This window comes from Zosterops lateralis (genome assembly GCF_965231275.1).
Source record: "Zosterops lateralis genome assembly, chromosome: 11".
In the NCBI taxonomy this organism is placed as follows: domain Eukaryota; kingdom Metazoa; phylum Chordata; class Aves; order Passeriformes; family Zosteropidae; genus Zosterops; species Zosterops lateralis.
This window is the reverse complement of record NC_139771.1, coordinates 10,414,294-10,430,746: the sequence shown is the minus strand read 5'-3', so window position 1 is coordinate 10,430,746 and position 16,453 is coordinate 10,414,294.

Genomic DNA, 16,453 nt, shown 5'->3' with positions numbered 1-16,453 from the left:
TCTCTCAGATCTGTTGGCTTATACAGCACTTTTGTTGACTGATTGTGATGATTTGGAAGTTCTTTATTTTCACCTTACTCCTGTCACTGGAGGAAAGGAGCATCCTGTGGCTCAATGCTACATCAAATGGGGTGATACAATAGAAGGGAAATTTTCCAGTTTTATCCCCTAGTCAAGAAAAAGCACTGGTGTAAACAATTCCTCACAAATCGGTGCTTTGATATGCTTGGCTTTTTTTTTTTTTTTTTTTTTTTTTTTTTTTTTTTTTTTTTTTTTTTTTTTTTTTTTTTTTTCCCAGAGTATCTGTGAGCCTGCATTTCATATATTAACCCATAATAGCAAATCTCTAGAGAAACTGACTGCTGTTTGCTGCCCATCTATAGTAGTTAAGCCAGATTCCTCTGTTCTGATTTATCAGATAGGGTGACTGATGATGTTTATAAATGTAAATTTTAAGTTTCCTCAAATTCTAGTGTGTAAAGCTTCAAAACAGTCATTTTCTACAAACACTGTTGCTTGAAAAAGTCCTGCCACATGAATATCTGGTGAAGATGAATACACATTGCATGCAGTGTTGGCAAAGAGGCACCCATCTATAAACATAAACTTACTATTCATGGAGATTTCTTTTATCATGTTTCCAGTTGTACAAACAAACCAGCACCACCACCCCTGGCAATACTGCATTGTAAATTACCTTCCTTTTAAAAGCCCTTTCCCCTTAGTGCTTTTCACTCAGGAGATGGGAGACAGCCCTGGGTTTGTTGTCTTCAGATCAAATGCAAGCTGCAGACTCTGGGTATTCACCTGAATTATATGAACCTCTGTGCTGCAGCTATTTACTTGTTGTGATACACTTCCTTTTCTTGACAAACTAAGCCCTGTTTCAGCATTGCCTCCTCAAGGCAGTCCCTCCACCCTCTGTTTTGTAGCATCTTTTTCTCTCAGCTTTTCCTTGCCTTACCCTCTGTAGTTTGCTGCCTTTTTTTGTCACACATTCATGATTTGAGTTGAACTCCTGGGGCAGGGACTGTGCTGTGGTGGTTGCCTATGGAAAGGCACCTATCCTGCCATGGATATGAGACTCATTTAGGGATATGCAAGAGCTGAAGCCCATTTTGGGGCTGAAGCCTGAAAGCTTGAGCTGGGGGCTGTTTCTGATTCATTACACAGCAGCCATCTATTGCTTTCTACAATGCTCACAGGTCTTGTTACCCTCAGTTTCTTATCAACTTTACTGATGTTCAGCACCCTCAGCACCAGGCAGGTCTGGTTCTCAATCATGCACTAATGTACCAGGACCCTTTAATATTTTTAATATATGCACTGAATGCTACTCTTACTAGAAACTTAACAGGACTGTGATTTACAATTAAAATAAATACAAGATCATTTATTAGAATACACCATTGGAGTCACAGCCTCCACAGGGCATCTTTCTCTGTTATACTATACAAGTACTGGAAGTACTTATCCAAGTACTTAGTACAAGTTTTATACTATGTGGCATCCAAAAATCCTCTATAAAAAGCTTTTGATTTGCACCTAGGAATAATTTTGAAGAAAAAAGAAAGCTGGAGGCCTAGTTCTTTGTAGGACACTGGTGTTTCCCTGGCACCCTGGCCTGAAACTGGAACCTCTGTACAGCCCTCCCTGCGGTCTGTGCCCCGCAGTCCTTTCAGCAGCAGGAGCTGTGAGGAGTTCCCCAGGTGGTGGTGGCCGTCTGTCGCTGTATTCTGCTCTTAGGCCTCTCCCGCCCTTTGAAGATTCCTCATTGTTTGGGCTATTAACATACTTTCGGGGTGGATGTTTATCTTTTTTGAAACTTTACAGCAAGCACATTGTTAAAGCAAAGCCCAAGCAGGTCTTTGCAAGAAAGCGTCACAGCCCTTTGGTGAGCTCAATGTGTCTCCAACTAGCTCTTTCCTTTATTCGATCAGCTTCTAAAACCTAACAGTTCTGTGAGTAAACATTTATAGATCAAATCAAAAGCTCGCAAAAGGAAGCACTCTCGATAGATTAGAAGCTAAACTGATCTAAATTAGAACAGATGCAGAGATAACCTTGCCTGGCTAAAAAGCATATACTATCAGTTGCACACAGATGATTAAATGAATGAGCCCTTTTCTATTGAACAACTGATGCGCCATTGATAAACTTAATTAATAATTAACTTTTTAATTAAATATCAATTTAAAACAAGTGTTGTAATGTGTCAGTCGCATTTAATTTTACTGCCTTTTCTTCATTACAGAACTGTCATTAGGTTTATAGGTATGTGTATAAGATGCTTCCATGCACTGGAGAGGGAATAAATGTGTCCACTGGGCACTTGCCAGTGAAGAAATGGTGATAAGCAGCAGCAACTGGAGACAAAGCCAGCAAGCAGCTTCAGAGAGTCCGAAGGAACTACAGATAAATGGCACAACCTTGGATGCAGCTTTCTTAGCAGCAGAAGGACTTGGGTTTATGTCGCAATAGGACATGAAATAAAGATGCTTCACTCCAGTCAGAAGGTAGTAGAAATCAGAAGGATTTATTTACAATTCATTCAGCCCTTTTATAACATGCTGCACTAAAAAGGCATGTTACTGGTCTATAGGGCTGAGACTTCTCTCATTGGCTAAGTAACAGAAATACACCTGTTGTTATGGGAAAGAAATATTGTTTACACAAGATGGTTTTGGGGGAAAAAAAACTGTTAAAAGTTTTCCTTGAGAAGAGCTAGCTCTTTTCAAGCTCAAAAAATATCGAGTCCACAGGTTTATGCCCTTGTTGCATACTAACAGGTAGAGGAGAGGTTAGCCCTCCTTGTAAATGCTCTCTGGGAAGAAGGTTCTTCCCAGCTTTATGCATGAAGGGGCTGGATGAAGCACTTAACATCTAAACACTGGCCAGTGTTTAGGGGAGAGAGGTCCATCGGTTATTGCCTTGTTTCAGCAAAACAACCCTGCAAAAGTAAGGGAAAGCTGCGATCTTTTCGCATGTGGCTTCTCACATGATGCCTTAGTGCAATTCCTATTAGTGCTAATGGGGTAATTGGCTCCCCTCAAAGTGAACTCCCTATAATGCATCCACATAACTTGATTTGAGAGTGTAAATCCTATTAGCCTGAATGGCGATCTTTTCTGCCTCTAATTTACCCATTTGATCCTGCGAGCACTAACAGCCGATCTCGTCTCCCTTTGAAAGCGATAACTAAGCATCTGACTTCTGCTAAATGGTGTTTGCAAACATTCCTGGTGCTATCACACCTCTGGGACGCTGCCCTGCTCCGTGGCCCCCCTGAGCTCGCCTTTCCAAACATCTGTGCACAAGGCCACCAGCGAGCGCCTGCTTTTCGTCTGGCTCCCGGGGCAGCCCCAGCTCCCGGCCACATGTGGTGGCTGTGCGGCTGCATCGTGCAGCCCGGGACAGCAGTGGGTGCTTGGGGCTTCCCAGTGATCTGGATGCTTTCTGGGAGTGTGGTGGGTGCCATCAGATGCTGTGGTGCTGTGGTCCACCGGCTGCTGCTCCTGTGGGATACTGGACATTTGGAGATTGCAATAAACACACTGCATCGAATGAAAATGATCAAGGGAAGTGATGCTTTCTTTGCTGCAGACTTCCCCCTCTACCATCCACTGAGTCTATGCCTCATCCTAGCTGTAGTCCTTTATTTTTTTCCCTTCTGTTTAAAAACTTACCTAGGGAGCTCGGCTGTGATTAACATACCTAAATACAAAAAAGTATATTTAAAACACTCAGCTCCTCTGCAACCTTGGCATTTGGTTCCTTTCACCTACCTAGTAAACACTCATAAAGAGCAAAGGGATACTCAGAAGGCAGGACATTGGGTTGCAAACTTGTGGGGGAAAAAAGGTGAAAGGCTGCAAGAAACATTTCCCACCAACCCTGTGTCTGCTAGCAACAAGGAGAAATATTTAAGCACCTCGCTGAGGATGTAAGAAAATCTTTTCATGGTGGAGGATCTGAGTGAAGATCAAGGGTTGTTTTTATTTGGTTGTTAATGTCTTGATTTGTTTCCAACCAAAATAAGTAGGGTAGAGAATAAACCAATGGGCTCTTGATTGTCCTTCTGCAATGTGGGGCTTGAAGCCAGCTGGCAGTGACTCCCCAGAAGGTACCATCACGGACACGGCACCAGACACCTATCTGGGCAGAATACACTGCCGATGAAAGGATGATTTCTTTTCCTGCTCTGCCTCTTAAGAGCATATTCTCGCTTCTCCACATGTGAAGAGAAGATGAGTCCGTCCCGTGGGGAATGTTACTGCTGGCCACCACTTCCTCTCTGAAAGTCCCATTTGAAAAGGAGGAAATAGTTGGTGGAGGAAGTTCCTGAAAAGGAATCTTTCAAATCCTTATTTTTGTCCATTTTTTTACAGGGGACACCCAATACAATGGAAATAATTCATAGGGCTGCCTCAAGTGATGGAAAAATTGCAGAAAACTGCAAAGAGTGTGACAGCAAGAAAACCGGCTTATTCTCCATTTATTGTACAATATTTATCATCAACCCGTTTTGTATATTTTGCTTTCTTTTGTGTAATCTTATCATCACTGGGATTGAAAACGATGTAAGTTTTGCTCCTTTGAGTAGTTGCCAAAAAAGCACTTACGTCGGAGTATTAGTGTATCATTTGGCTAGCACATCACATAATGGTTTTTTTACAGCAAGTATTTAGCCGTGTTTTCATCCTGTGGGAAAGAATGATGGGTCTGTTTTGTGAAAATAAGAGCTTGTGGCAACGTGGACATGCAAGAGATAGAAACATAATGAAACAAATTAGTTTCAACACAGAGAAATGAAGTAGTCCAGGCTCCATATACATTCAACAGTGCTGGTTTCTTTCTCTCTCTTTTGTCTCTCCTTTTTACTCTTATTCTGAAATGCATTGTTGGATTTTATGGGAGAACTTTGCAAGCAGAAACTGTTTAAATTCAATGAGCTGCCTACTTGATTTGGGCATGAAGAGGATGTTATACTTGTATACATATGTAAGTTTATGTAATGAATGTAGACATATAGGTAAAAATAGTCATTATGAGCATGAGAGAGAGTAGTTGTTGGTTCCAAGTAAATACGACAAAATTCATCTTTTTTATAAACTCAATGCAAGTTCATGGTGTTAGCAAGAACCAAATTGGCTTTATTATAGCCTGGACATATACTTTAGGTTTTGGCAACAGAAACAGTATCATGAAGCAAAAGAAGTCTGATCATTCTAATTTCATCTCAGAAAATGAAGACCTAGAGCAAAAAGTAATTTGCCTTTACATGCTTTAGAAATAATTAAGCAGTTAATCATTGCAGTTTGAGGTCATCCCATCATATCCCTCCCAAATAGTGGTTAAGTGAATCTCTATCATAATTTGAAACCCAACATTAACTAGCAAATCATTCATGCTGTGATCCCCATCTTTCCAATCTATGTGTTTTACAACCTTAAATAATGGTCAATAATGGTTTTCTCTGTCAGAAAAACGTTGGAGTTGCTGTTTTAAAGTTCTCCCTTTCTTAAACTTTATTTCTTAAAATATCCCACTAAGTTGTAACTAAGATTTCTATTTCTTCATATGAAAAATTCACCAGAATATCTCCCAGCATTTGCCATGTAACTGTATAATCTGTTTGATGTCCGCCTTCCTTTTTTCCAGCAGGCACTTACCCATTTGTGCAGTTACATGCACATTTGTATTTTGTCATATCTGAATTCAGACTGAGAGTCTGGAGATGCCAAGTACGTGCCTAACTTATGCAAAAAGGAGTGGAATTGAGCATATGGCTGCGTGGCTCCTAGGTGAAATAAATAAATAAAAATATGCCATTTGGCAAATTTATTGGGGCTTTATAGTTAGTTATCATCACTAATTGTACTAAAATACAACTAAAAAGATTCCATAGCGGAGACTTCATGACGGAATAGACCTTTCATGTGTCTTCCTGTTGCTAATTTACAGCCTTCCATAACTTCCAAAAAAATCTATGAATTGCTCTTTGAAAGCCTTTCATCCTGAAGGGTACTGGGAAACCACACAGCTCATTGGTGTTGACTGAGTCAGTGTGCTCCAAACCTGCCCTTTGGATGCCCAGGTCTTTCCTTTGGGTTAAGAGCTTTTATTGTAACAAAAACATGCTTGAGAGGGGGTTCTCCAGACTGCCTTAGTACTTCGGGATTATTCTACTTTGAAAAACTGGAAAGCCCCTGCTGCACTACCATAAATGAGTCATTAGAAAAATTAGATGGGAGAGAGGGGGGATGAAGGTTCTTCTGCAATCCCAGGAAGGAGGATGCATAAGCTGTGGCTTGAGGGAGAAAGATGCACCCAGTGTTTTCCAAACATTTGATTTCCTAACCAAGGAAGTGAGCAGAGCTTCACCTCTCCTGTGCTATTTGAAGAGTGATTAAAAGCAAAGGAGAGAAGGTGAGTCAACAGTGACTAAACACCATGCATAAATTCCTGACAAATAGCTGGCAGGGAAGACACAGAGCAGAAACCTGAAGCAGCCTGGCTTTACTTTGAGCAACACTTTATCTTCGCTGAGATGTCACTACTCTGTTATATCATTTCCTCCCCAGGTATGGCCATGAAAGAACAAGACCTTCCCATAATGGGACAGCACAAGAAACTGGGATATTTTTCATGGTTGCCTTGGGGGTGTCATCAGCCATAACAGCACAAAGATTTGGAGCAGGAGGTGTAACACAGAGAGAAGAGCTAATAAATGACCTTTGCAATAGTGTGATAGAGTTAAGTCCACCAAAAAAATGATATGTGAGGTAAGAGTTTGTTCATGAGCTGTGTCCTGCCAGAAGGGCATAACCAGGCATTAAGGTAGATGGGAGCAAACTTGACACACTGGATTTTTTTGGAGTGCCTGCAGTTACCATCGATAAAAATCTTGTTGGTATTTGTAGCAGAATACCTCTGATAGACACTTAGCCTGGCTCTTGCTACACTCTTCCATTGCTGCTAAAATCCTACCATAGTTATTCTTGCTCAAAAGGAAAAAAAATATTCTGGCCTGGATACATCTCCCAAAATTTAGATATTATTTTTCAATATCCATGCAGAAATGGCTGTTCCTAGTGAAGCTGAACTCCAGGGTTCCATATCCTTGTTGTGCCTGCCATGTGTAAGCTGCTGCTAAGCCCTATGCCCTTCTGAGGCCTCTCCATGTGGATGCAAACCCCAAATGTGTAGTTTGGACACAGCAGTGACCATCACTACAGGGCTGCACAGATCTCAAGCCTTCCTTGTCAAAGTCTCCAGAAGGAGTGTCTTGTGCAGAAAGAGCATAAAATAAAATGTAAGCTTCTAGAAGGAGCCTTTTTTTTTTTTCTTTCTTTCTTTTTTTTTTTTCTTTTTTTCTCTTTTTTTTTTTTTTTTAATCGTGGAGAAACACTTTCTTAAACCTCAGTAAATCCATATGGATTTTTAGAAAAATATGCTCTTTTGTAGGATCTTGTAAGATGGCAGGAGCCAACAGGCTCTGCAGAGCCTTGTGTTGTAGTCAGAGTTCAAAAAGGTGAGTTCCCCTGAGAGGGAATGACTGGTTTTCTTGTTTAATGCTGTCTCTTGTTTAAACTTAGAGATTTGAATAGCCCATTTCTCTTTTTGTTGTTTTGGTTTTTTTCTGAAAATGTTTATCTTCATGTCTGAAATATTTTGTGAACTTCGCTTTCCCATCCCTGTAAAGGGTATCTCTTAGATAAGTTCTTGTTTCTTGCATTTTCCATGTATAATTGCAGAGACGTAAGTGAAAGAATGTGCATTTTCACAGAGCAGCTATATGACATGAAGTTATGGTAAATGTATTTGCTCTACTTGTTTCCTATATTTATTGGCTTTCCATTAATATATCCTGGCATACACATGCATATATATGTATATGAATATGACTGGCAACAGATAAAATAAGCTAATGGCAGAGAATGTTGAGGGTTGAGGCACAGCTTTAAACTCTTTTTAATGTGTTTTCCTAAATTTTTTGACCACCTCAATGGGCATGTAACAGGTATGTTTGCTAGGAGCCAGATGAAGGATTTAAATTTCAGTTATCAGATGACAAATGCTGCAATGAATGATGCAAGTAACAAAAATTAGCAGCAGAAAATGAAAAAAAATGTTTCCAAAACAACTGCCAACTCTTTACTTGCTGTTTGCAGGGAGAAAGCAGACTTCATTAAATAAATAATTTGATCCAAATGATTTGTCCAGTTGCTGAAGGAGCTAGCAGGATGTCAGGACTTGTGAAGTAGTTTGGTTACAGCTATGATGATGAGGAATGCAATGCAGAAAAGCTAAAGGGTTTTTAGAAGCAATTCCCAAGACGCTATATTGTTTTCTTTAAGTTTCTGAATGAGTGTTGCTGAACATTGTGACTGATGAGCTCAGCAGAGAGCTCAAGGCTGGTCACCACAGCAGACAAGCTACACTGGGGCTGTTCACACCCTGTGCATGGGTGTCAGGAGAGCTTCTCCTGGTCCCCTCTGATGCAATTCAGAAATCTCTCATCCTTTTCCACCGTAAAAGTGCAGAGATGACTAGAAAGTCATCTAGGGGATGTCCAGAGGGTTGTTGGCACTGTCCCTTTGGGGATGGCTGGACATAGGGTTGCTGGCTCTGCCGGTGCTCTGCATGCTCCAGTCTCACCACCTGTGTTGGTAAGAAAAGGCTTTTCCAGTCTAAAAATAAGCAGCTGGTGTCTGGAGTCTGTTTGTGGGAGTGTGTGTCTGAATTGTAATTTGAACTTGATTGTGAGGGCCTTGTAACCCTCTCTTGGAGCTGGTGCTGCTGCCCTGGAGCCACCTCCCCTCTCCCCCAGGTGTCCAGGTGCTCTGTGCTCGGCACTCCAGGCACCTCCAGCTCCTCATTCCAGGAATTATCGGGCAGAGATGACTCACAGCACCTTTATACTGTTTTAACTCCTCTAACCACTGCTTTGCATGTACCTACTAAAGCCCATTTATTTGGCAGCCACTGAAACTTGACGCTGATTATGATGAGCAAGAGAAGGCAGAGACCTGTTGGTTCCAAGAGTGAATCTTAATGGCAAAAGCTTGATGCTTGCTGCAGAGCACTTTGGGAAAGCTGCTGGTGTCTTAGGATGCTGCTGTTATGAATGGGGCCAACTTGGAAATTCCTTTTTGGATTTTATTTTCCTTGTCTGGAAACTTTTGAATCTGAAGTGTTGACAAGGAAATCACAAGGAGAATTTTTTCCTTGTGAATTGCTTTTATGTGCTGGACCTTTCCTTGTCCAGACCTTTGATGCACCATTTAGTCAGAAGAAAAGTGGTACTAATGGGGAGATACACCAAGGAGTTTTGGTGTTGTTCCCATCACCAAAAAACTGATGCACAAGCCAGCCTGTAACTCTGCTCGTAGTACTGGCTGAGGAGGGTTTCCATACAGCTTGGAAAAACTGTCCATCTTGGTCTTATTTTATAGCATGGCAATAAGAGGGGGTTTGGAATATGTAGATGGAAAACCAGGTGCAGCATTGATCCAATTTTCATTTTATCCAAATAACCAGACCTTAGAGAAGGGGTTCTAAGGGAAACAGGTTTGGCAAGCAATGAGGAGGCTCAATCAAATTTCTCCAGTACCAACAATCTCCCCTGGCCTTCTACATATTTCAGAACCCTCTCTCCAACTCAGGGACCCCCTTGGCTATGGGTATTCTGTGTCACAAAGGCTGGCTCTGGCAAACATTTTTAGAATCACCATCTGTCAGCTTTTCCTTCAGGGATCCCCATTTACAATAGCTTGTATCCAGTCCATGTGCAAATCCCACTGGGCTGAAACTTGGCCCTGCACAGGCTTGGCCTGGATGAAATTAACAAACACAAATTTTGTTCAATTTAGTTTGGCCAAAAATATAAGATTCTTTTGTTTGCAGATGCTGAAGTTTAGATGCCTTTCCAAACTTATCAAGGACAAGAGAACCACTTTGGAGAAAATAACAGCCAACCAACCACTTTGGACAAAATAACAGCCAAGCCCAGAGTCATCCTAGAATTCAAATTGAACTGGAAACCTACGCACCAAGCAGTTTGTGAAGCTTAGAAATGAAGTTCATTTTTCCTGATCCATTTTTGCTGCTGCCTCTGAACTCCATTGTTCTAACTGGTCTCTAGATAGAAACACTCAAGTATCATAAGAAAACCAGTCCTTACAGCATCTAGGGGGGCACAGCAGGAAGTATCAGAAATCTTCTGGGAATTTTTCAGTTACAGGAGATTTGGAGATATATTTGACCCAAATCCCAGAGTTTAGGGGTTAGGACTGTCTTAGGAGCATGTCTAAACTACTTTGGTCTGGAGACATGGCTAGAAATCTTCTAAAATCTGTCTCTCTTGACTTTCCATCCGGGCTCTCCAGTTTTTAGGTCTTATCTGCCAGACTCAAGCATGATAAACCCCCTGGTGCCTGATTTATCTGTCTCAGAAAGACCAAGGGCTGAGTCAGCCTCCATGTCTTTTTTTCTCAGCTCTCACCAAAGTGCCAGACCACTTAATTTAATCCTATCCTCCATGCAGGTACCCTGCAGAACTATTATCTAGGACTTGTGCTTCTTTCAAGCTTCCAAGTCCTGCCTGCTCTGCTGACACTGGTCCAGGGAGGCTGCAATAGTTCTTCCTGAGCTAAAAAGGGTGGATGAGGCTCAAGGGTCATCTGGACATACCCAGCAGCAAGAAGGCCTTGTACAAAGAGCAAATGCAGTGCATGGCCTTAAATACTTGCATAGAAACATCCTCCAGAGTGTGTTACTGTCAGAGAGGTAATGCTGGAGTATTTGTAAAGATGATTTGTATTGGTTAAAGGGAAGCTGCCCCAGCCATCTCCAATGAAGCAACACCCAGAGGCATTGGGGATGTGGCCACCCCTTCTCCATACTTCCCAACCCTCTCTGCCATTAGAGGAGCACAAGCAGATCAGTTTTGATAAACCCACCCAGTGCCCCCTGCAGCAGCCAGCCTGTCACTGTCAGAGGAGACAGTGTGCTGTCAGTATGCTCTGAGTACGCTGTTAGTATGCTGGGCTGTGCAGCTCCTCTGCCATCTTCATTCACCTTAGAAATGTGAAGTTTGAATGGTTTATCTCTATTAATCACCAGCTCAAAAAGCTTTGTGCACCAAGGGCCACAGATAATTAACTTCACTATACTGCTTGTCTTATCAGTATCAACCTCTTGTCCTCCTGTGAAACAGTTGAAACCATCAGCCCCTTTTTACTTTTCCATTTAACTCTAATACTTTAACACTGATGTTCTAAATGGCCCTGTGATTCATACTTATTAGACAAACCTTTCTTTCTGCATCTCTTATATTTTTTGATAATTGGCCATGTATGTTTCTAAGGGGATCAACAGCTTTTCATGCCACTATACTAATAATTAAAGATTTCACAGAGTCTTTCAGATTTCTCTTTACCTTCTTTTCTTTGATAAGTATAATTTCTGTTTAATTGGGGAGGGAGGGGATGTAGAAAACTGGTAGTAGTGATAGCGTGACTGCATAGGAAAAGTTTTTGTTTAACAAAATTCTCTAATTTCAAAAAAATCTACATTGTTTCCTATTTTTGTCCCTTGTCTTGCTGAAACTACCATTCTTCCAGCACTGTAAAATGTTATAACAGTCCAGTGAGAGGAAAGGAGGAGGCATGACAGAGAAGCCCCATGGGGCTCCTTAAGGGCACCATTCTGCCTCTGCAGAGGATAAAGAGGATTTTAGACAACTGTTGAACTTTTTTTCAGCTCCAGACAGAGGTGAGTTACACTGTGCCAACGGAGAGAAGATGCTGGGTCTGGGAGAACCCCATTACTTCCATGGCCATCTCTGCTTCCCTAGACATTGCCTGTGTTGGGAACAGTATTTTGGGAGCCTTGAGTTATGTCATGGGGGGAGGATGGGATGTGGAATACAGAAACTCTGCTGCTGTGACAGCCCATCTGGGTCTGTTTGCACAGGTGAGGCCATTTGAGCTCAGAGGTCCAAATGCCTTCAAGTCTTCACTAAAGCTACTCTGAAAAATATTACTCAATACCTCCCATTGTAATTCTTAAATCAATTCACTCTTCCCATGTACATAGGTTAAAGTGGCATTAATGCTCTTGTTAACCCATGATAGTGGGACATACCTAGTGCACAGTTCTAAACCCCAGTTCCCAGAAGTGTGTGATGGGAGCCTCTTTAACTTTCCCTCAAAACAAAACATTTATGTAGTTGAGCCGAGAAGGATGGAAGCATGACTTCAGTGCCCTGAAATGATTATACAGAAAAAGCTGTCCAACACTGTGTCTTCAGACTTATGATTTATACAGCACCTCTTAGTGCGGGGAGGAGGTGGGAGCAAAAGGAAGAGTGAAGAGCTGATTCACATTTTTGACTGCTGGATATGAGCAACATGGTGTTGTGCTCCTCCAGTCACTGTGCAGTGACCATTTCTTATCAGTGCTAGTGTTGAATTGCAAACCAAGTTCATCCTGAAGTCATTCACTTATTTTTTTGAATGAAGAATTCATACAACCTGTGATCTATTCTGGGATTATTCCCCAACAGGGAAGGAGGAAGAAAAAGGCTAGTGGTGCCTCTGTTGTGAATAATTCATTCCATCCTACCAGCATGGGTGCTAAGTGACCCCTTTGGTTGGCCCCTACTAGGGCTCGGGAGGAGGGTGGGATGCCTCCCATGTCTCTGTTAGCTGCTGGGGTTAATAGGGGCACTCAACACACACAAGCACACTCTAAGCAGAGTCAGAGGGCAGCCAACACATTGTGACCTAAAATTTGACAGCTTTTACTCATTTCATGTTAGGTGACCCCACTTCTCTTTGGGCAACTGCCTTGCCTAGTGCCTGTGCCTGGGGTGCACAGTGGAGCAGAAGCCTGGCTGGTCCCTGGTCCTTGCACAGATACACTCTTTGGCGTTATATTCCATATCCCAATTTGCCACCCAATATCATAAGGGGAAATGAAAAGTAAGAGAAGCTGTTGAGTGATCAGCCCCCATCTCTCTGCCATCTCAAGGTGCTTGAAGACACTAATTTCTAGATAATTTGTATTTTATCCCACCAGATCCTGGTGCTGTGTTGCAGCACAGCAACCCTTTACAGCTCACCACAGGGCCCTGACAGCATCCAGGCTACTGAAACACCAGGGACCTGACCCTGGTCATGCCCACATGTTATCATCCATCTCATCCAGAGATTTATTTTTGGTAACTGCAGTGTGAGATCTCTTCTTGTGCTCCAACCAACATCCCTGAGAATTCTCACTGATGCTTCAGTTTTCTCCCCTTCCCCTGAGACAAGGCTTTGAGGGCAATTCTCTTATCTCTGCTTGTTTTGTTTTGGTATATTATGTGGCAGAGTGTCTTGAGGTGTCTTTCGCCTTTCCTCCTTTCCAGTTGTCTGTCTTCCTCCGTCACTCTGTCACCCTCAGTTGCTTGTAAATCTGTTTTCTTCCTTGTCACTAGTTGGTCCATTTGTCATTTTTCCTCAGTAGTCCATGCTCCTTCCTCTCCCACTTCTTCTCTGTCTCTTGTATCTCTTTCATTTTCCCCCCCTAGTCTTGGAACTTCTTTCTTTGATTTACCCCCCCTCCACCTCCCACCCTTTATAGTGCTGTTATCTGTGATTTTGGCAAAGAGCACATTTATTGGGGAGGAATATCCCCATGGCAACACAGCAGATGGTGACTTTTGATTAACTTGGCCTTTTTTTTTCCCCCCCTCGACTGCCAAATCACAATCCGTCTTTGAAATTAAATCAGGCTGTGATAGCATCAGTTGTTCTGGAGAGGGGACGAGAGAGAAACAAGACTAAAGTATTACAGCGGGAGCCAGGATGTAATGCAAATTCATGTTTTTTAACCCCAGCAATAAAACCCCTGTTCATTGTGGGAATGGAAGGGACCACAAGAGAGGGAATAATAAAATAAAAAATTAGATTAAGAAAATGTTATCACCCTACATGGTCTCCTCACTTAGACCACGCTGGAACGTGTGTCTCTAACACCAATGTCACTCCTTGCCAAGTCACTTGATGCTGCTGGGCCTCATTCTGCAGCTGCTTAAATATCATTGAGGGTTCTCCTCATGCCTTGTGTAGTGGGAAGAGGCCAGGTTCAGAAATGAGCAGTTCAAGCAACTATTTATTTACAGGAATGTAGTGTCCAAAGTGGGAAGGAAAGAATTTGCAAGCAGCAGAAGGAAGGCAAGAAAGCAGCTCCTGGAAGGCATTGGAGGGAGGTGAGAGGAATTCAGGGTAAAATGAGGAAACAGTGGAGCTGGAAAGGTTGGATGGCATCACTGAGTCAAGATGCTGAGTGATCAAGGGCATGGGAAAGTGAGGAGCTGTCTGTAGTGGCACCAGGGAGGTCTGAGCCTGGGGAAGGAAGGGAACTAAGTTCTGCCAGCCACAAAGAGAGAGTTACAGGGCACAGCCCTATGGAAGATGGGAAAGCAGATACTGAAGTCAAACAGTAAAGAACTTTCTTGAATGCTTGAGAAGTGGGTGGTATTCAGGTCCCATGAGCTCCTTTGCCTGGTGCTTTTTGGAGGGTGACCAAAGGTGAATACAATCGAGTGCTAATTGTAGCCAAAGATAAAGGAGGGCTGGAAAATGAAAGCTGGAGGAGATGACTAATGACCCAATTCATGGGTCAGTTCAATTTCATGGAAACTTAAGTGTTATCTCAGGCTGGAGGGCTGCTGGATGCTATCTCCAATTACTAATGATACCCATACAGGAGGTTACAAAGTGGTTGTCTGGTCTCAGCACTGACTCCTGTGGATGCAGTGAGTTTAGCAGTTACAGCTAAAGGCAAATAGTCACATTCGGTCTTGGTGAGGTTCAGATGAGATGATGAAGTTTTATCATAGAATCACAGAATACACTGAGTTGGAAGGGACCCCAGGCTTATCGAGTCCAACTCCTGGCTCTGCACAGGGCACTCCAACCATGACACCATGTGTGTGAAAGCAAAATCAGAAACAAAGTGCCTCAAGGGTTAAAACCCCTTCCTCTCTGGAACTGTAGCATGGTATTTTCTGGTACTGTGGAGAGCAAGCACACATGAGCACTTGGCATGCATTGTGTCAGCCTTGAGTCACTCATATTCTGTCACCAGGCTCTCTTCTGCCTTCACAAGGAGGCAATAGCTTTTCATAACACAGTCTGATAAAAATGTTTCTCCTGGAGAAGCTGCTCTTAATGCAGGATTCAAACATGTACCCTTCTGCAAAAACTTTAAAGATATGGGATTGTCCTGTCCCTTCCATTAAAAGAAGTAACAGAGAAGCTCCCACTACACCTTCTGAAAAGCAGTTCATATTTTCTTACTCACTAAGAACTCTGGGCCACCACCATGTCTTTCCCACTGCTTCTTTTTAGTCAAACTGGTACTTGTTCCTGCTCTGCTGCAGGGGACTCTGTGGGTTCTTAAGTTCTTCCAGGATAAGCTTTGTCCAATAGATAAAATTTTGCTGCAGATGTTGTTTCTTCTGTTTGAGATCTCAGTTCAGGAGTGTTTTGGGTATGCCACGTGTTAAATCTGATGTTCTTTGAGTAGAAGATAAGATTTGGGTGCCGGAGATGAATCAGGTAGGGATGCCACTGGAGCTTAATTGGCAAGAGATATTGCATGACCTGAATCTTTCCTCTGAGGCACAGGCACGAGGGAGAGCTCCAGTCTGCAGGGGTTCATGTGTTGGCGGGAAGCATCAGAGGACAGTTTGTGAGCACAGTGGAATCTAAACAGCTGTTTAAATCTCAGTTTGATAGACAGGGGTATCTAACCCACAGCTCATTCTGTTTAGATGGCAATCCTAGTTCAGACAAGCATTCGTAGCTGCTGGGTGCTGTTTCTCCTCATTTTGGTCAGATTGTCATTTGGTTTCATGTCCTAGGCACCCTGCCAGCGTCTGTCTTTCTCCAAATCTCCCCTTGCCATTCACGAATGTCTTGTAATCACGCTCCTCCCTTGCGTGCAGCCCCCAGGGTGGTTGGCATCCAGCGTGCCAGGCTGTAGGAACCACATGCCACGAGCCTGTGGGTTTGCTCTGCCCCCCGGTACTGTGCTGCCCCAGGGTCTGGTTAACCTCCAATGGGGTGCGGGAGCTGCTGATGGACAGAAGCCAGGCCTGCCCTGTGGCGTGCCTGCTCAGCTCACCCCCTTGGCTTAGCACACACACTGTGAGGGTCCCAGCACAGCAAGTATGGGATCTGCAGGGCTGCAATCCAGTCCTTGAGCTGCACAAAACTAACCGGCAGCAGCACCGTGACAGAGTGCTCCAGCCTCTCCAGCTTGACACCATGGTGTTATATACTGATGCCATGACACCAGGGCTCAAAATAGCATCAGGACAATTTGATTTCCTGCAGATCTCAGGACAGGGTCATAAAAATGGAGACTGTTCTGGAGAAATGGGATAGGGGGAAGT